General features: G+C 45.6%; 1 protein-coding gene and 1 long non-coding RNA gene across 2 annotated transcripts in view; both read left to right on the top strand.

The window, feature by feature from the left end:
• LOC115839975 (uncharacterized) overlaps window positions 1-5,221 on the top strand; it is a 33,743-nt gene extending 28,522 nt beyond the window's left edge. Inside the window, exon 3 of the long non-coding RNA XR_009562800.1 lies at window positions 3,106-5,221. This is a non-coding gene — a long non-coding RNA (uncharacterized lncRNA). The remainder of the gene's footprint in view (window positions 1-3,105) is intronic.
• The window catches only part of MPP7 (MAGUK p55 scaffold protein 7), a 413,704-nt gene that overhangs the window by 50,037 nt on the left and 342,407 nt on the right, over window positions 1-21,260 (top strand). The gene's annotated exons all lie outside the window — the stretch shown is intronic.

Here is a 21,260-nt window from a genome sequence, read left to right as displayed (position 1 = left end):
TCCGCCTGCCGATGCAGGGGACGTGGGTTCGTGCCCCGGTCCGGGAGGATCCCACATGCCGCCGAGCAGCTGGGCCCGTAAGCCACGGCTGCTGAGCCTGTGCGTCTGTAGCCTGTGCTCCGCAACGGGAGAGGCCACAACAGTGAGAGGCCCGCGTACCGCAAAACAAAACAAAACAAAACAAAACAAAACAAAACAAAAACGGAAAAGACTGCACGCCTCGCGGAGACACAGGACTTACAGTGCATGCGGTGGCTGAAGACTCCGCCATGCATTCAGCCATGCATGTGGCTCCTCCACATACCCCCCACTCCAGGTTCATCAGTGAATAGGATTGCCCTGCTGATCGCTATGGGTTGGGGAGAGCACGTGACACAGGTTGAGGCAATGAGGCTGAAAGAACCTGCTTACATTCCACGGCGGGGGACATAAAGAAGGGACTGTGCAGCCTTGGTTGCCACTGGCAGCTATCTTGTGACCATGAGGAGAATGACCTTGTAGATGAGGTCAGTAAACAGCAGAGGAGACAGATAGAAAGACCCTGGGATCTTGATGACATCTATGAGCTCATCCTAGCTCTGAGCTTTCTGTTGTTTACATGTTTATGCCAACTGAAGTCATGGTTTCCTAACTCAAATACTTTTTTTTCCTTTTTTTTTCTATATGCTTCCATATTGCTTGCATTTCTTTTATATTCAGTGGTTATTCTTTCTGTAATTAGGGGAAAAGCTGTTTATATTTTGACAAGTTAATACATATGGAAACAAAGATACTGAAAACTCTTTAAGATATATTATTTAAAGATGTAAATTTAAAAAGTAGGTTACAAAGTTTTCGATTGAGATGATCCAATTTTATTTTTAGAGGTATACATAATGTTATGTATGCATAGAAAAAATCTAAACGAATGCATACTGAAAAAATTGCAATTATTTTTGAGTAGTTGGATTATATGTGACTTTTTTCTTTTTGTCAGGTTCCTTCCTTCTTTCCTTCCATCCTTCCTTCCTTTCCTTTTTTCTTTATTCGTTTTCTGTTTTTCTTTTCTACCAAAGAACATGGAATGACTTACATAAAGGTACATAAAGGTTTAAAAGATAAATAAAATTTTAAATAAAAAGTGAAGCACTTTGATTTGGCCAACAAATAGTCTTAGTTTTATATCCTCTCAGATTTGAGTTTATAACATTCTGCAACTACTAAAACGAAAGGGGGGGAAAAAACTGGAGACGCCTCCTCTTCTCCCAACCCCAGCATTAAACACAAGCAGACTCCACCCTCTTGTTGGACGCAGGTATCGCTGGCTCCCCTCCACCTTCACAGCTCTTCCGAGTGGACACTGAAAACGTTTCCTCTCTCTTCTCATGGGGGTGAGCCTTCCCAACACTGGTGGTTTTAGGGTCTTAGCTGATATCAGTTTGCCCTGTGGGGGTTCAGCTTCAGATCTACAGTAAATCCAGTGTCTGGTCATAGGATCAGCAATTAAAGCAAGAGATGGCTTTCCATGCCCTGCAAACAAATGTTTGATCCAAAATTGCAATGAGAAATTGTCTTTAGCATCTTCATTTTAGTATTACTCCTCATTTTTTCCCTTATTCTCATTCTCTATGGCAGGTGAAACCGTGCGTAATCACTAGTTAAATCCATTTCATCTGTAAGATAATCACAGTTGTTTTAATTGTTGCTACAAAAGACTTGGGTCCTCCAAGCAGCACGTCTGAACAGTAAGAGGTTTGCCTGAGTTGTTTTCTAGGAACTTGGCGTCAGCTGTGTCTAGTGGGAGCTGGGCTGGTTAACACCGGATGGGACCACTGACCTTCCACCTGGGCACGTGAGAGCATCTGCTCTGCCCCCTTCTGAGGCCAGTGGTGGAGCTACGCCTGTGCAGAAAGGCCGCTGTCACAGCTGTTTCCAATCACCTTTCCCTGTGCTCCCCAAGCCTCAGACCGCCCTGCCCTGCTTTACTCTTCCTCCCACAAGCATCCCAGCCCCTTGCCCTCGGGGGCGGGGGAGGAGCGATTTGAGACTTGTCTGCCTTATGAATAGCTCTCTTTGCTGCACACCTCGGGGTCTCAGCATTCCGGTGTGCCGCACCACGGGCAAATGAACCTGGTTTGGTGACACGGGTATTTGATAGACATTAAATCATTTCACTCTCATAAAACCTCTGTAAGGTTGGTATCATTAAAACTATTTACAGATAAGTCTTGAAGCAGAGTTTCACAGGCAGTACTGGTATTTGGGACTGGATAATTCTTTGTCGTGGGCTGTCCTGTGCCTTGTAGGACGTTGAGTAGCATCCCTGGCCTCAACCCACTAGATGTCAGTAGCATCCCACTCTCCTCCCACCCAGTTGGGACAACCAAAACTGTCTCCAGACATCGCTAAGTATTCCCTGTGGGGCAAAGTCACCCTCAGTTGAGCATCACTGCCTTGGGGGTTAACGTACCCAAGTCTCATTGTAGAGGAGGAGTTTGATTTTGAATTCCAGTCTGAACCAAAGCTTATGCTTGTAGCCATGATGTGCTGCATTGTTTTTCCCACCTTCACCGCTGGCATTGCTCCCCCCCCAAGTACATCGTACTCTTCGCCCTGCCATAATCTGGAATTTTCTTCCTTTCCCCATCTGGCTGGGGCAGGTATCACTAATGAAGAGATAACTGGACAGAGCTGTCCTACAGCAGCCTCACCTCCACATCTTAAAGTTCATGTGTCAACCTCTGATCAGAGCCTCCACGCCCACTGTCTTCACCCAGACCGGGCTCTGGAGGGTCAGGACCGCAGCTGCCTATGTACTGTGGTTTGCCTAGTGCCCAGGGTATGGAAGAGATGGCCATATTTGTTAGATCTGATTAAACTGAAGCCCATTGTGCTTTCTTCTTTACCTTATGAGAGAGATCTATTCCGTCAACCCTTCTTTCTTTCCCCTTAGTTATTCCGTGGACAGTTATTTACCAAATAATTACCACATGCTGTATAGTCCTCCCAGAGACCAAGGATGCAAGTGATTCTTTACACTTCAATGGGGCTGGTGGTGGAAAACAGGCAGTTGTTACAAGAGTATAGAGCACTCTATATATGAAGAGGCTTTTTTTTTCTCTCCAGATTAGATTCCACTTGAATCGCCTTCCACCAAGGGTTCTGGACTCTCACATCTCCTCATATCTTACACGCTTGCCTTGCAAACCACCGAACGGAGGCTGTTAGGTGTTAACCTTACCTTGGGTGCCACCGAAACGGAGAAATGGAGTCTCCACCTTCAATGGGGCTGGCAAGCTCCTCCCCTCTGGAGCAGGAGACGCCCTCACATTCCGCCGGACCGGAAGCCGTCTTCCCGTCCCGCCCACACGCTCAGCTGCGCGTGCGCACACCTGGTTTCCTTCCCACCGAGTCAGAGGCCGCGACGTCCCTGTGTGCCTCACGGGAGCCCGTGTCTGCGGGCTCCGCTCTCTCCCTGGGCCACCGCCTCGTCAACTGCACGTGAATAGGCTCACGTCTCCGAAGTAAAGCAAAACCTGTGCACACGCCTTCTCTCCAGATACCAGGCCAGCTTCCCTTTCGGTTGCCAGCTGCTGGAAAGCGTCGTGTTCCCTGCCTCCCGAGTCCCTGGCCTCGGCGACCCCGGGCTGGGGGCCACGAGGGCCCGCCGCCCTGCTGCTGCTGAGGCTGAGGCTGGAACCGCCGGTCCACGGTCCGCGGGGCGGGCAAGGCTGTCCTGCCGTCTGGAGCGCTCAGTGCCACTGGCGTTCCACCAAGGTAACGCTCCCCATCTTTCTAGAAGAGTAACTCCAGCGTTTTCACTTCTTGGGATTTTTAAAAATTACAGCCACTCTATCCAGAACACATTAAACGATGCACAAATTGATGAGGAAAAAGTGAGCATTCTCGCTCGCCCGATGTGAAGCTTTCCGCGTGAGGAAGCTTCCGCGCTGTCTCCGGCCGCAGAAACACACGCGGTGAGAGGGTGTCTCCTCCTCCCTCCCTCCCTTTGTCAGCTTCCTTTCATTAGAGGTAAATGTTTTGTTCCTCTGAGTTGTTAGGGGGGAACACGTCCTCCCCCTCGCGATGGATGGTTCAGTCCGTGCGAGGGGTGTGAACCTTCTCTACTCTTCCCCGTGGCTTCTCTGCCCACGTGACCTGATAGAATGAGGAGACTTCAGCTGGTCCTTGCGCATCTTCTCCCCCTTCCCTCGTGGGGAGGGGTCTGCGCTGGGGCAGCACTGCTCTGGCCGGTCACGTGTTGTAGGATTCGCATATCCAGTATTAGGAGGACATTCTTCTCTGACGCTAGACTGTGTCTGCCACCAGACCTGCTGGTCCAGCCAAAGGTGGTGTTTGGTGCCCTTCTGCCTTACTTTTTGTCATATATCTCAGTTTGCTCAGAATTCAAGTCAGAAAGGGGGCGAGATAACATTTATTCAGACATATGTTAATGAAAACTTAATAGTCAATCTATGAAAGAAAAGGAAACTTTTATTTGAGACAAATTGGAGGATTATAACTGGGGAACAACCCCTCAGAAACCTCCAAGAGCTGTTCTGTCTGTTAGAAGTCGAAACACAGTTACATAAAATTTTTGAGACAGAGACATTAGATGACGTATTATTGACAGTTCACACAATCCAGATCTGTAAGTACAAAGTATTGGGTCATCCTGACCCCTGACAAGATCAGGAAGGAACGTTATCTGTAAGGAGTTGTCTTGTTGGTGCGAGCAGGTATTTCTGCCAGCGGGGGAGTTTTTTTCGATGCATAAGGCAGATACAAAATGCACAGTGGGGGGAGAGAGGAGGCCAAAGGGCAGAGAAAAATTGTTTTATGTTTAAATTTTTCTTGCTATAGAATGTGAACTTTATTTTACACATTTCTACATTTAATGAATTGTCCTTTTTTATCCGTGAGGGTAGCCCTTTGTATATTGGGTATAATTCTATTAGGTATAATTCTATCTCATGTACCTCAGAGTATATTATTTGTCATGACTTTGTTAATGGTTTTTCTCCCTTTACATAAGTGTCTAATTGCTGTGTCGTCAAATATGTTGGCCTTTTCTTTTTTGGCCTCTCCCACACAAAAGTTACACATTCTCCTAAATTTTCTTTTAGCATTTCAGTGTTTATATTTTGATCTTTAATATATCTGAAGCTTACTTTTGCACATAGTTTGAAGTAGGGGGTCCAGTTTTTTAGTTTTTCCAGATGAATAGTCAATTATGCCAGCACTGTTTATTTTAAAAACCAACCTTTACTTTTTTTTTTTTTTAAATAAATTTATTTATTTTTGGCTGCGTTGGGTCTTTGTTGCTTGACTTGGTCTTTCTCCAGTTGTGGCGAGCAGGGCTACTCTTCGTGGCGGTGCGCGGGCTTCTCACCGCGGTGTCCTCTCTTGTTGCGGAGTACGGGCTCTAGGTGCACGGGCTGCAGTAGTTGTGGCACACGGGCTCAGTAGTTGTGGCTCGTGGGCTCAGTAGTTGTGGCTCGCGGGCTCTAGAGCGTGGGCTGCAGTAGTTGTGGCACATGGGCTTAGTTGCTCCGCGGCATGTGGGATCTTCCCAGACCAGGGCTCGAACCCGTGTCCCCTGCATTGGCAGGCAGATTCTCAACCACTGCGCTACCAGGGAAGCCCCCAACCTTTCTTTTATCAAAGATCTTTTTCTAATACCCAAGAGGAGCCTCAAATTTGAGATACTAATTAACTGTTCCTGCTCCTACATTCTTCAGTTAATCAGAGGTACCTCCACCTTCATGTTTGTCTTTCATGTTTGCACCATCACCTGACTACTAGCAGTGTCCCAAATAACTTTAAAAAACTTAAAGCAGTTAAGTGTTTAATATAGAAGAATTAGAAAATATAAATAAGCAAGAGGAAGAAGTTGAAAACATTCATTATCCCCAAACTCAGAGATGACCTTGTGGTGTATATCGTTGTAGACGTCCCCCCCTTTTTTCAACAGGAGTCCAGGGAGGATGGCTTTACGCCTGTTATCTTCCTTTTACTCCTCCAAATCCACCCTCTGCCACTGTGCTCTCAAGTCTTTGTCCCAGGAGCCCCCTTGTATGAACAACATCAAGTTCCCTTACTGTCAGGCTTCCTGTTGGATTTGGCCAGTGGGGACTCCAGCAGATGACTGGCGGGAGCGGGGACGGAATGAGGTCAGGGAAGTGGATTCCTAACTCCCCAGATTCATTGTTGCGTCCCAAGTGCTCCTCCGGGAAACCTTTCTGCGTGACTCTCTCCATCTGGGTCCCCAGGACTCCCTCCCACTCATCCCTTTGGGTTTGGGGCGGTAGCATCACTGTCCTAAGTGGTCCTCCTGAACCCGTAACTTTATAACTGTCCCTTCATTAAACCCTCCTCAAATCATCCTAGGTCATACCATCCGTTTCCTGGCTGCTACAAGGGGGGCAATTTTACAAAACGGGTGACACAAGTAATACCTGAATATATTCGTGCTGTAAGAAAAAAAAAAACTGAACAATACCCATGAAGTGAAAACATCTATCTTAACTTTCAGTCTCCTAATTGGAATCCTCGCCTCAGAGGTAACTGTTGTTTTCAATTTGGTGAATATCTTTCCAGATTTTTGTTTCTTGCACTTACTTACGCATGAGAATATATGGACAAATACAGATTCTCATGCATAGATTTGGGGTGTGTGAGTATATGTGTGTTTACATAAGTGATATCATACTGTATATATTGTTCCATATTTTGCTATTTAAAATTGATACATGAGGATTTTTCTGCTTCAGAGCAATATAAACTGTAACACATTTAAAAAACCTGCTGCCTAGTATTTTGTAGTGTGGAGATGCAACTGTTTATTTAACCCCTCCCCTATCGACTGGCATTCTGGGTATCTCCAATTTTCCACTCTTATAAACAACATGACTAAAAGTCTGTATACACCCCTTCTAATGTGCATGGACCATTAGTTTCCTAAGACAGATGCTGCGAATTCAGACCCTGGAGAAGCTTCAGCACATTTGCGGGTATTGTTCTAATGGGAGACACCATGGAAGTGTCTCCCCCTTGTCCTGCGTGTAGATACTCATGTATATACGATGGACGCCCTGGAAGACTAGCCACAAGGCAGTCTTTTCAAAAAGAGGGACTTGTAGTTACGAGTGGCAAGAACCTGGACCTCTGCCTCGGGTCCTCTGATGCACTGTAAGGCGGGCGCTCACCTCGGCTCACCGTCTCAAGGGGTGCAGGATCCGTCACCGTCTTCACAGCCATTTCACTTCTCTGTCAGGTCCCCTCTGCCTGGCAGCGTGGGCAGAGTCGTAGTGGGCGCCTGGGCGCTTTCTTCGAAGCAAGGAGGAAGAGCAGGGGCCCCCCGGCTCCCCCAGCGCGTCTGTGGTTTCTCGGCTTGCTCCTGGGCTCCGAGCGGGGAGCTGGACCCTGTGTAGGGTGAACACAGGTCCATCTGTGCGGCTTCCCTGGGACAGTCCTGGTTGGTGCCTGCGGTCCCAGCATCACTGTCCGTAGCACTCTCTCTCACTTTCCCAAGTGTCCCAGGTTGGCTCTTGATCTATAGGGTCACCGTCCCCGCCCCCAACCCCAGAATCTCATTTCCCTGTTTCCTTTGTATCTCACCTGTCTCCCCTCCTCCAACATAGAGAATGTGTGTCTCATCTCAGCTTGGAAACCCTGACTTGCACCATCACCTCATATTCTTTCCAGTCTAGTGTTTTTGGTGTAAAACTGATGCCGTGACTCTTTCAAGGCCAGGCTCTTGATACTGAAAAGCCAAGAAGTGTGAACCTCCAAAAAGCATTTCCTCTGCTTCTCTGATGTACTAACCCTTCCCTGGGATGTCTGACGGTCGCCTCACGGTGGACTCTGACTGGTAAAGGGCATTGGGTAAAAATAAACTATGGTAATGAGAGACACATGGTGTAGGAATCTAGACACATACCCACCCTTGCGTCACTCCCCTTGTGTCCCCTTGTGACACCCTCCCTTGTGTCACTCCCCCCAAACCCCTAGAGGAAGCTGACTGCTCTCAGAGCTGTTCTCTGCTACCCCCTCCCCAGGAAGTAACCTGTGTGAAGCTGGCTTCCCTGGGGAGTCAGTTCCACTGCAGGGACCCGGGTGGGGCACTGGGCCAGGACCATCTAGGATGACTTCAGCCAGCAGCTGGCCAGATGCCAGATCATTAGCGTCCTACAAAGGCCCAGGAGTTGGACACTGCTGGAAAGAGGGAGACTGTACACTGAGTGAGATCACCCTGAATTAATTGGAAGGAAGTTTCTGCTACCTAATGCAATGGGCACAAAACATTAAAAAATAAGTAGACTTAGGGGAAAATAAAGTCAGTTACATTTTTTGCATATCCGAGCTGTGACCTGAGATTCACCCCGCTACATGTCGGGATTCATGTGGGATTGACATAGTCATAATAATAGTACTATTTATCGATGGCTTACTATGTACCAAGCTCTGTCCTAAGGGCTTTACCTGTGATGTTATAGATACGATTCACCCCATTTTACAGAAGGCAGTTGAGTCACATAGGAGATTAAAGGATTGTCCAAGGTCAAGGGACACATTGGCCTTACAGACTGATGACAAACCCTGGAATGGAATTTGGGACGGGTCACCCCAGCACGTGAGAAAACTGGTGTGCGGAGATGAGGCGAACTTCTCGGAAGTTTGTTGACTTAGAGTGTTAGTGGGCCAGGGTGAGCATGCTTTTGAAAAAAGTGCTATTGTTTCCGAGTCTATGCAGTATGGTCGGCAAAAAGAAATTTAGAGGTGAGAAAAGGAGCACATAAAGGCTATTCTGTGAATTCCTAAGTGAACTGAACTTTGTCCCAGAAAGGGATGAGTTTTGTATCTTGTAGCTCATAGTTCCACCTCCAGGACCCCAGCTCCGACCACCCAGGTAGAGGACCCCAGACTGCAGGCACACTGGCCCCCTTTAACCTGCCATGAAGCCACTGCAGACAAGCTGCGCTTTGAAGGACGATCCCAGTTTCCAACACCAGAAGGGAAAAGCATTCCCCATCCTAAAGGGGATGAGGTTTTTCTTTTTGTTTTGAGACAAACTCTAGAAGTTTCCAGAAGAACAAATGCCTTCTCTGCTTCTCTTGATTTTGTCAGCGGCAAACGGAACATCGGGCGGTGGACTGTCATACAGAAACGAAGGTGGGTGTGGGGACTTCTGCAAACTGGAAGGAACCCCGAAGACTGCAGGGGTCCAGGCTCAGCCCCCTCTCCCTGTCCTGCCACAGCCAAGGCCCAGAAGGAGGGGGAGGGGAGAAGGCACTGCTGGGCATCAGGCTGAGGAATCCACCTGCATCAGTGCTCCCTTAAGGAAAGGCAGTCACTCGCAGCTCCACACTCCAAACTCGCTAGTAGTAACTCCCAGGTAAGTGAGGAGACCTGGCCGGGAGGCCGTGGATCTGGGGGTGGCGTGGGGCGGCAGCCTTGGGAGCCTCCACGCAGCGTGGCTCGGGAGCGGTGAAAGGGAGAGGGTCCCAAAGGATGCTGGAGCAGCTGAGCCTTTCCCTGTGTGGCTGAGGGCAGTGTGCCTGCAGCCGGGAGGGCCAGAGGCCAGCAAGAGGGTGCTGCGGCCCGGCCTGGAGGACTGGGGATGCCTCGGATGAGGCTCCGGGGGGATCAGGCTTCTCCTACCGCGGGTTGCAAGTCCCACCCATCCCCAATTCCCAGAATTGAGATGCAGCCCCAGGAGGGGCGGGCGTACATGAACTGTTGAGAAATCATGATCTGAATTGGCTAAGACCTCATTTCTACCACCCTACGGAATGAGGAGTGGTGGTCAGTGGCGACTGTTGGAGACAAAAACATCATTGCTATAAAATTTTACGTTTCCTGTACACCTGACTTTAAGGCCTGAGTAACTGGTACCCACTCTGTTTTAGGAAGTGTACTAGAACAGACCCTTTCCTACTACGAAAGGAGCCCTGTTACTCTTGAAGAAGCAGGGACGTCACCGTTCCCTGGCAGGTGATGAACAGTGCTCTGGTTTAGTGATGTTGGGTGCATCTGGGCGAGTGGCGTTTGTCTTGCTTTAGAGTGTGAGGGTGGAGGGGCTTGGCTCTGTGGGAATGAAGTTGGTGCAAGTTCCTGTGGAAAAGTGTTTTTATTAGCGTTTTGATTGCTGTTTGCAGGCAAGAAACAAAATAAAATACAGAAGTGTCTGCTTTGAGAGAGACTCTGGGAGAGCGGTAGGGACGTGCAGTGTTGCAGTGGCTCAGGCGACAGTGCAAGGGTGGGTCCCAGCCCCTCCCCGGTCCCTTGGGGTGTTGTGTTAAAGGGCAGCCAGCAGGGATACTGGTGACCTCGCGCAAGGGCAGCAGATGGGCTCCTCTGGGCAGCCTGGTGGGCAGTAGATATCAGACAGGAGCGAGGGGCTGGGAAGGAGGGGCACATCAGCAGGCAGACTCGGCCGTGGGTGCTGTGGAGGGTCACGTTTCAAGGACTCTGGGTAGACGTGGAACCTGGAAATGCAGGTTACGTATGATGAGTGTGAAGAGCTCCATGATACTTAGGTATAAGAAAATCCTTTTCTTTACTTTTCTACATGAAATCAAGTCTGGCTCAGAGTTCATTAGCTTGGCTGACAGGATGTCCCAGTCAGTCATTTTTGGAAGACTGTCACCAGGCAAAAGCATTTCTACTCCAGGTACCAAAATCTGCCAGAGAGAATCTTTGAGTAAAGGAGGCAAATGGTTTTGGGTAAGTCAGTAGGTATAATTTTAACCGTCACCACTTCCACTCCCTGGGTCCCTGGCCAAATGTATTCTGGGAGTGTCCCTAAAGGGAGAACCAGCAACACTGGGGAGAGCATATGCTGCATCCCTGTACGGTGTTTCTCCAGCTGGTGTGGGGACTGGCTGCCAACAGACCATCCCTCTGTACTGCTGAGCTGTCTGCTTCTGGTGTTGGGACGCCTAATAAGGTTAGGGAGTCTCATGGGCATTAGCCTATGGCCTGTCTTTTCTCTGTAAAATGAGTTCCATGGTCAGAAGTGATGTCGTGTGGGAGAATATGACAGAGTATAAGCCATTCAGCAAGTCCGTAGAGAGAGTGCTGGCAGCAGCGTGATGGCAGGCAGGGAACCAAACCCAAATCGGGAACAAGTGCCTGTTCCAAAGGGAACAGTCACCCTTTCCCTGATGGAAAGTGGCCAATGCAATCAGCCTGCCACCTGGCAGCTGGCCCCTGCCCCAGAGTTCCTCACTGCACTAAACGGCACCGCTGGTCACTCAGTCGATCAGGTTAAAATCCTCAGAGTTCTCTGTCATTTTCCTTCACACTCAACATCCAATCTGCCAGCAGGTACTATTGTTTCTACTTCTAAAATGGCCCCCAAATCTGATTTCTTCTCATCCACCTCTGCCTCTGTCACTCTCATCCAGGCCATTATTGTCTCACCTGGACCACTGCAATAGCATTCCAGCTGGCCAGCTTGCTTCTAATTTTTCTGGTCTACAAACTGTTCTCCAAACAGTGATTAAAATTTTTTTTTAATTGTGATAAAATATGCGTAACGTAAAAATGGTTAAAATAGTAAAATTTTAAGTGTGCATTTCAGTAGTGTTAAGTATATTTACATCTTTGTGCAGCCAATCTCCAGACTCTTTGATCTTGCAAAATTGAAACTCTATACCCATTAAACAGCATCCCATTTCCCCTCCCCCCAGTCCCTGGAAACCACCATTCCTTCTCAATGAAATTGATTGCATGCCCCATATAAGTGGAATCATTACTCCACTTTTTTTGTGTGACTGGCTTATTTCACTTAGCCTAACGTCCTCAAGGTTCGTCCATGTTGTAACGTGTCAGGAATCAAAAATCAATAAGGAAACATCAGCTTTAAATGACACATTAGATCAGATTAACTTAACATATATATACAGAACAGTCCCTCCCAAAGCAACAAACTATAAATTTTGAAGTGCACAAGGAGCATCCTCCAGGATAGATTGTATGTTAAGCCACAAAACAAGTCTTGATAAATTTAAGAGGATTGAAATCATATCAAGCGTTTTTTTCTGACTGCAGTGGTATGAAACTAGAAATCAATTACAAGAAAACTGGAAAATTCACAAATTTGTGGATAAAACAGCATGTTACTGAACAACCAATGGGTCAAAGAAGAAATTTTTTAAAAATACGTTGAGATAAAAAAGAAAATGGAAATGCGATATACCAAACCATATGGAATGTAGCAAATGCAGATGTAAGAAAGAAGTTCATAGAGATAAATCCCCAATTCAAGAAACGTGACAAATCTCAAACAACCTAACTTTACAGCACAAGGAACTAGTAAAGAACAAGTGGAGCCCAAAGTTAGTGGAAGGAAGGAAATAACAAAGACCACAGCAGAAATAAATAGATACTAAAAAGACAATAGAAAAAATCAAATTGAGATATGGTTTTTTGAAAAGATAAACAAAATTGACTAAACTTTTAACTAGACTCACCAAGACAAGACACAAAATTAGAAATGAAAGAGGAGACATTACAACTGATAACACAGAAATACAAAGAATCATAAATGACTACTATGAACAGTTATACACTAACAAATTGGGTAAGCTAGAAGAAATGGGTAAATTCTTAGAAGCATTCAACCTAACAAGACTGGTTGATGAAGAAATAGAAAATCTGAACAGAGCAATTACTAGAAAGGAGATTGAATTAGAATCAAACACCTGCCAGGAAACAGAAGTCCAGGACCTGATGGCTTCACTGGTGAGTTCTACCAGGCATTCAGAGAAGAATTAATACAGTACTTCTCAATATCTTCCCCCTCAAAAGGAGAGAACACCTCCAAACTCATCTTATGAAGCCAGCATTCTAACACCCAAACCAGACAAGGACGCCACAAGAAAAGTACCAGCCAATGTTCCTGATAAAACATAGATGCAAAAATCCTCAAATATCAGTAAGCCAAATTCAACACTATGTAAAAAAGGATCATAAATCATGATCAAGCAGGATTTATTCCAGGAATGCAAGAATGATTCATCATCTGTTAATCAGTCAACCATTATACACCACATCAACAAATGAATAAAAATCATATGATCATCTCAATAGATGCAGAAAAAGCATTTGACAACATTCAACATCCATTTACGGTAAACACTCTCAACAAAGTAAGTGTAGAGGAAACGTACCTGAACATAATACAAGCCATACATGACAAGCACAATGCTGACATCATACTCAACAGTGAAAAGCTGAAAGCTTTTCCTCTGAGATCAGGAGCAAGACAAGGATGCCCACTCTCACCACTTTTATTGGACATAGTATTGGGACTCCAAGTCAAAGCAATTAGTCAAGAAAAGAAGAATTAATATTGTTAAAATGTCCATACTACCAAATCAATCTACAAATTCATTGCAAACCCTATCAAAATTCCAATGACATTTTTTCACAGAAATAGAACAAACAATTTTAAAATGTGTATGGAGCCACACATACACCCAAAAAACCCTAAAGAGCCAAAGCAATCTTGAAAAATAAGAACAAAGCTGGAGGCACCATGTGCCCTGATTTCAAACTGTATTACAAAGCTAGAGTAATCAAAACAGTATGGCATTATTGTGGAGAAAAAGGAACCCTCCTACACTGTTGGTGGGAATGTAAATTGGTACAGGCACTATGGAGAACAGTATGGAGGTTCCTTAAAAAACTAAAAATAGAGCTACCATATGATGCAGCAATCCCAGTCCTGGGCATATATCTGGACAAAACCATAATTCAGAAAGGTACATGCACCCCAATGTTCATTGCAGCACTATTTATAATAGCTGAGACATGGAAGCAACCTAAATGTCTATCGACAGATGAATAAATAAAGAAGATGTGGTACATGTATACAATGGAATATTATTCAGCCATAATAAAGAATGAAATAATGCCATTTGCAGCAACATGGATGGACCTAGAGATTATCATACTAAGTGAAACAAGTCAGACAGAGAAAGACAAATATCATATGATATCACTTATATGTGGAATCTAAAAAGATGATACAAATGAACTTATTTACAAAATAGAAACAGACTCACAGACATAGAAAACAAACTTATGGTTACCAAAGGGGAAAGGTGGGAGGGATAAATTTGGAGTTTGAGATTAACATACACACACTACTATATATAAAATAGGTAATCAACAAGGACCTACTGTATAGCACAGGGAATTCAACTCAATATTCTGTGATAACCTATATGGGAAAACAATCTGAAAAAGAATGGGTATATGTATATGTATAACTGGGTCAATTTGTTACACCTGAAACTAACACTAAAAAAACCCCCAGTATGGCATTGTCATAAAAGCAGGTATATAGATCAGTGGAACAGCATAGAGCGCCCAGAAATAAATCCACGCCCATATGGTCAATTAAAGGATCCAAGAATATACAATAGGGAAAGGGAGTCTCTTCAATAAATGGTGTTGGGAAAACTGGACCCCTATCTAATATCATACATGAAAATTAGCTCAAAATGGATTAAAGACTTGATGTAAGACCTGAAACCTGAAATCACAAGCTCCTTGATACAGGTCTTGGTGATGGTGTTTTGGATCTGACACCAAAAACAAAGGCAACGAAAGTGAAAATAAACAAATGGGACTACCTCAAACTAAAAAGCTTCTGCACAGCAAAGGAAACCATCAACTATACGAAAAGGCAACAAAAAAAACGGGAGAAAATATTTGCAAATCATTTATCTGATAAGGAGTTAATATCCAAAATATACAAAGAACTCACACAACTCAATATCAAAAAAACGCTCTGATTTTAAAATGGACAAAGGATCTGAATAGACATTTTTCCAAAGAAGACATACAGATGGCCAACATGTACATTAAAAGGTACTCAACATCACTAATCATCAGGAAATGCAAATCAAAACCACAATATCACCTCACACCTGTTAGAATGGCTATTATCAAAAAAACAAGAAATAACAAGTGTTTGTGAGGATGTGGAGAAAAGAGAACCCTCCTGCACTGTTGGTGGAATGTAAATTGGTGCAGCCATTATGGGAAACAGTATGAAGTTTCCTCATAAAATTAAAAATAGAACTATCATATGATCCAGCAATTCCACCTCTGAGTATGTATCTGAAGGAAACAAAAACACTAACTCAAAGATAAACGTACCCCCATGTTTACTGCAGCATTATTTACAATAGCCAAGACATGGAAGCAATCCAAGTGTCCATCCATGGATGAATGGATAAGGAAGTTGTGGTATATATATATATATCAATGGAATATTGTTCAGCCATAAAAATGAAATCTTGCCAATTGTGACAACATGGATGGACTTTGAGGGCATACTGTATGATCTCATATGTGAGATCGTACATACAGGTATATGTATACACATACATATATACGTACATATACACATACACATGTGGAATCTACAAAAATAAAAAAAATAAAACCCCTTGATACAGAGAACTGATAGGCAGCTGCCAGAGTCAGGGGGTGGAGGGTGAGTAAAATGGGCAAAGAGGTCCAAGGTACAAATTTCCATTCTAAAATGAGTAAGTTCTAGGGATGTACTAAGATCGAACTGTATGTTTGAAAGTTACTAAGAGAGTAGAAATAAAAGTTCTCATCGGGGAAGGGGAAGGGTAAGCTGGGACGAAGTGAGAGAATGGAATGGACATATATACACTACCAAACGTAAAATAGATAGCTAGTGGGAAGCAGCCGCATGGCACAGGGAGATCAGCTCTGTGCTTTGTGACCACCTAGAGGGGTGGGATAGGGAGGGTGGGAGGGAGACGCAAGAGGGAGGAGATATGGGGATAGATGTATACATATAGCTGATTCACTTTGTTATACAGCAGAAACTAACACACCATTGTAAAGCAATTACACTCCAAGTTCTCATCACAAGAAAAATGTTTGTGTGTGGATGTTAACTAGAATTACTGTGGTGATCATTTCACAGTACATCCAAATGTGAAATCGTTATGCTGTACACCTGAAACTTATCTGTCAATTGTATCTCAACTTAAAAAGGACATTACAGAATCATTAACCCATACTCAAAAAAAGTATGTGCTGATTCCCATAAGCAGGTATAAAAAATTCAGTTGTGGGAAATTCAGAGAATTCAGAAAGCAGCAATGGGAATTCAGAGAAGAAAGAGATGATTTTCAGCTCTAGCAGTTAGAAATGTCTGGATGAGGCAACATTATTTGAGGCAGGCTTTGAGACAAGGGTACCATTTTAATAGGAAGAGAGATGGAATGGATCAACCTATAACTTACAAGATATTAGTAAATTAATAAATAAGATAGTTTGTCTTATAAAATATGAGAAAAATACAGGTGTATGAACCATCTGGGGCTCCTGTTAAAATATAGATTCTGATTCAGTAGGTTTTGGGTGGGACATTTCTAACAAGCTGGCAGGTGACGCTGAAGCTGTGGTCCATGGAGCAAGGGGTTAGGCTTTGCAGGTGGATGGAGCCGCACGGGTGAGGCTCGGAGACGGGAAAGAGAACACTTTCCCAGAAGCAAGAACGGCTCAGTTAACCAGAGTGTGATTGTATTTGGGAAGCTATGTGAAGTAAAGCTACAAGGCAGGTCAGATCCAAACTGTAGAGTGTGTTCTTTTTTAAATTGAAGCATAGTTGACTTACAGTGTTGTGTTAATTTCTGCTGTACAGCAAAGTGACTCAGTTACACACACATATATTCTTTTTCATATTCTTTTCCATGATGGTTTATCTCAGGATATTGAATACAGTTCCCTGTGCTCTGCAGTAGGACCTTGTTGTTATCCATCCTGTATGTAATAGTTTGCATCTGCTCCTCCCCCACATCCCGTCCCCCTTGGCAACCACAAGTCTGTTGCAAACTGTAGAGTGTTTTGAATGTTGAGTTTTCAAATGTGAACTGTGTCCCACAAGAGGGAAAGTGTCGAGAGGGGAAATAACAGGATCAGAATGCAGGTTAGCAAAGTGAATCTGGCTGTGGGAGCAGGACCAGTTAGAACACTAACTGTAGCGGTCCACGTGAGAGGTGTTGAGGGCTTAAGATGGAGAGATGCCAGCTAGACTGGGAAGGAAAAAATTATTTTTATGTAGCAAACAGATGCTCAAAACCTAAAAATCGGATAAATAAATGAATCAGCAAATAAAATAAAGAGCTTACCATAGGAAGAAGGCACAGGACATGGAGGTGGACATGTGACTGTCGTCTTGATGTGTGGGAAAATGATGATGCCATTAACAGAAAACTGAGGAAGGGGCATTTGTTTGGGGGTAAACATGATCCTAGCGATACTCATTGAATTTTCCCTGTGTGCTGTTTACAGATTCGAATGCTGTTTTTGCTTTGTCTCACTTAGTCCTTTACCACAATCCCATGAGGACATACCATTTACATGCCCTCTTTTAAGGATAAGGAAACTGAGGAACAGAGAGATTAAGTAACTTGCTCAAGGTCACACAGCTGGTAAGAGGTGGAGCCGACCTCACACCAGGCCCTCTGGGTCCAGTATACAGCTCCTAACGGCCGCCCTCAGTCCTGTGGTGCATCAGATGTGTCTGGGGGTGGCTCCCCCAGCTCCCCTTGTGTGTGGGGGGGCGGCCTTTGGCTCCCATGCCCCCGGCCTCAGCTAATTGTCCAGGGGAGGAGACCTGGCAGGGCAGGCCTGTGACCTGGTGGGAAAAGTGAATTGAGCTGACCTAGTTCCTCTCCTGGGAACTTGGAACGGGGAAACGGGCGTTGATTTGGGGAGATAAGGGGACCCCTCGTTCCCGCCCTTGAGACTGTCCCCAGGCCCCTGCAATCTGGGGCCCGTCATTAAGGCCCCCTATTCCTGAGGTAACTTAGTCTCTGTTCTTTGTACCCAAATGATCCTGACTTCAGCTCAATAATTTACTTCCTTCTAAGAATTTGTCCAGATCCACTGAAAAATGAATAAAATACTTCGGTAATGCTAGGTGAACATTAACCCTCTAGTTTTCCCATCTGTCAGGTAAAGAATAAGCAGAAATCCACGGGGTGCTGTGCACAGGCAACACTCACAAGTGAAAGCTGAGGAGTCAAAGCTCAGCCGACGCCAGCAGGAGGGGCACAAGTGGGGAGGGCCCCCACCTGCAGGCTCGCATCTCTTTCAAAAGAGCCACACAGCACCGTTCTCACTGCGGTACCAGGATAGGGGCAGAGACGGGCGCGAAAGATCTTCACTGAGGGCAGCGATAGCTAACCTACCAGGCAACAGGCATTTTGCAGAATATTCTAGAAGACAGGCCTCAACTTTTGTGCCATTAAGAGTGGGAACAGCTAGAGCCAGAGCAGGGTGCTGGTGGAAGGGTGATGCGACCTCAACGTCCGTCTCTCCGCTCACGGCTGGGGCTGCTGCTGCACATCGGGGTGGGCACCCTCTGCATGCCCCCAGGGCACATGCCTCCTTCCCCACATGGCTGCTTGAAGGAGCGGGCCGACCTTCCCAGACAGGCAGACGCTTCTCCACCGACGTGCACTGGTGTCTGTGCCCCTGCCAGGACCTTCAAGTATACTCTAGCGGTGCCTGCACGATAGGGTGTGAGTGGGGAAAGCTTCTAAGGTATTAGACACGACCATTCTGAACTGAGGTAGCCTCCCTGTCGAAGGATAATTTATAGACCCTCAGTACCTAAAATCTGAGCTTTGAGCAGTTACCACGAGAGAGAGAAAAGCTGTGTGTAATTAGCTGGTACTACCTTGTACGCACTGTTTATTTAGACTGGAAAGTCCTTTGCATCTGTGAACCTCTGGAAAACCTTGACTCAGTCTTCAACTTAACTTCAACATCACTTCCTCCAGAAAACCTTCTCTGACCTTCCCAGACCCCTGTGTTTCCTTCCCCGGGCTCTCATTCAGCCCTGCACATGCGTTTAGGAGAACGGTGTGTTCTCGGGCCTCTCAGTCAGGCACTGTATTGTGTTTGTCTTCGTGTCCAGTGCCTGGCACAGAGTGGTTGCTTAAAGTATTTTGGCCAAATAAATGAAAATGTGATTACAGAAAGATGCCCCATCCCAGTGCACTTGCCTGTGTGAGACAAGAACGAAGAAGACACCGTAGTTGAGGGAGTTTGAACGTTGAGCGTGAAGGAAAGCTTTGATGACAGCAAAAGGCAGATGTCGATTGAAAAGCCACCTGTCTCTGGACCCCAACAGGAGGAAATAAGACAGAAAAAGATTTCGAGAGACAAAGGCCCTAAGACTTCCTAATTGAACAGAGGGACTCAACCCTGCTGTGAAGATCCGGTTATTATTTCATATTTTCAAGGTAGCCCCTGTTAGGTGCGGGCAGGGCTGCAGAAGACATGGACACAAGGAAGGAAGTCAGTAAGAGTCCTGAGGACTAAGTCTTGAGAAAGAAATAAACCAGAGGTTTGCTACATTTTCTGAGGAAATTACAGATTCAGGCACACCAAGAGCCTCACCGAAACAGAGCCTTGTGCTTTAAAACGACCCTTGGCTGCCCTGAAGTGGAAGGGCCGTCATTTCTACAGCCTCTGAAGGAGATGCGCACCCCTGTGCCCCTTAGGTGCCGAGCGAGGGGCAAGGCAGCTCCTCCCCACTGGCAGCCCCGGGCCGAAGCAGGGAGCTTCCTCCACCGCCAGCACAGGGGTCTTGCCCAACGCACGTCATCATCGCTGTGAATCGGTGACTCACGGTTGTCTGCTATCCTGCCCGCTTCCAAGTGGGAGCTTTTGTGGTGGCTGACATGTCCTGCTCTAGCGCTGTGTGTCCAGTGTGTATATGGGAGGGACGGGGTGGGATAATCTTATTTTAGTTCATGGCTCACCAGACCACAGAGAGCCGCATCCGAATCTGAGGGAGGAAACGGCATCAGAGAGAGGTTCTGGAGCATGGGCTGCATGCGGGGGCTGGGTGGCGCTTTCCACTAACAGCTTTGGGGGGACGGATGGGAGGCTGTGCTCTATGGTGTAGGAAGGGGGCTACGAGTGATTATTTGGTGCCAAGAGGAGCAGGTGGCAGAGACCGGTAGCGCTTAACAAAACCCTGTTCTCTTCTCTCCGGGCACACGATCAGACCACATTTCCCAGCCTGCTTGGCAGCGAGTTGTGACCATGTCACGACTTCTGACTGAGGGTCTCCCTTGAGAGCATTTCCCCTTCTGCTGGCTGGATGTCAAGGTCACCTTGGGAGGTGACCGAAGACAGAGCTGCTCTCCATCACCTGACCCCCGAGCAAGGAAGACACATTTGAACTCCTAAGTGAATGAGAAATAACCTCGTATTGGGTTCAGCCGCTGGGATGGGGGGTTTATGACAGCAGGTGCCAGTCCCTGGCTAATGCCGAGCTTTCCGCTTTTCATTACCTGAGGCAGCAGTAGCTAAGACTGATCGCCTGCCTAAAGCATTCTTGGCGTTCTTTGTGTTATCATGGGAGAGAAGACCCCTGAAGAGAAGAAAAAATTCTTCAACTGGTGAGATGGGTTTTCAGAGAAATTTGATGAGGCCATTGAGAGAGATTTGCTCTCCTCTTGGACCTGAGGCTGGTGATAGGGGACACAGCTCAGTTACCTTGTGGCTTGTGGTCAAAATTATAGCACTCAGGATGGATGGACCTGAGATGCTGCTTCAGAAAAAGGTTCGTTTCTGTATGAGTGATGTTTACATCATAAAAATAAAGCATTTTGTTTTATATCTCCATTTTTTTCATTGATCTTAGTATGGGAGAGAGTACTTAATAACATAAGAAACCTTTCAAAACAAATTAGGTGGAAAGGGCTACTAACAAAATAGCATTCTCAGCATAATCCAGATTTTAAAAAGCAAGCCATGAGTATATTTATACACACATGGACCTAGGAAGATGACACCAGAACACTGAGCAGTCACTTGTGGGTACTAGTGAGTGCGATTTTTGTGTTTGTCTTTATTCTCTTTGATATTTTTCAAACTCTTCTCAATGGACAGGCACCATCTCCAGATTAACAACAACAAAGGCAGTAGAAGTTATTTTTAAGGAAAAGACAAAGAAAAAATGTCTTGGAATAAAACAATCTAGTCTCTTCACTCATCATTACTGTGAGTTCTCGGTCAAGGTTATATCCCAGCAGAAAACTGGGGATCCTTGAATTCATCAATAAAAGCAGAGCTGCAAACGACCGTCTTGTATTTGTGGTTGAATGAAGTCATGAGTGTTTAATCCAGACCTTGAAAAGCACGGTGATTTTACTGAGAGTTGGTATTTTCAAGAGCTGTACTTGCTTTCCATCTAA

This window comes from Globicephala melas, chromosome 2, assembly GCF_963455315.2.
Source record: "Globicephala melas chromosome 2, mGloMel1.2, whole genome shotgun sequence".
In the NCBI taxonomy this organism is placed as follows: Eukaryota; Metazoa; Chordata; class Mammalia; order Artiodactyla; family Delphinidae; genus Globicephala; species Globicephala melas.
The sequence above is the reverse complement of the archived record's forward strand: the minus strand, read 5'-3'. Positions and strand labels throughout refer to the sequence as shown.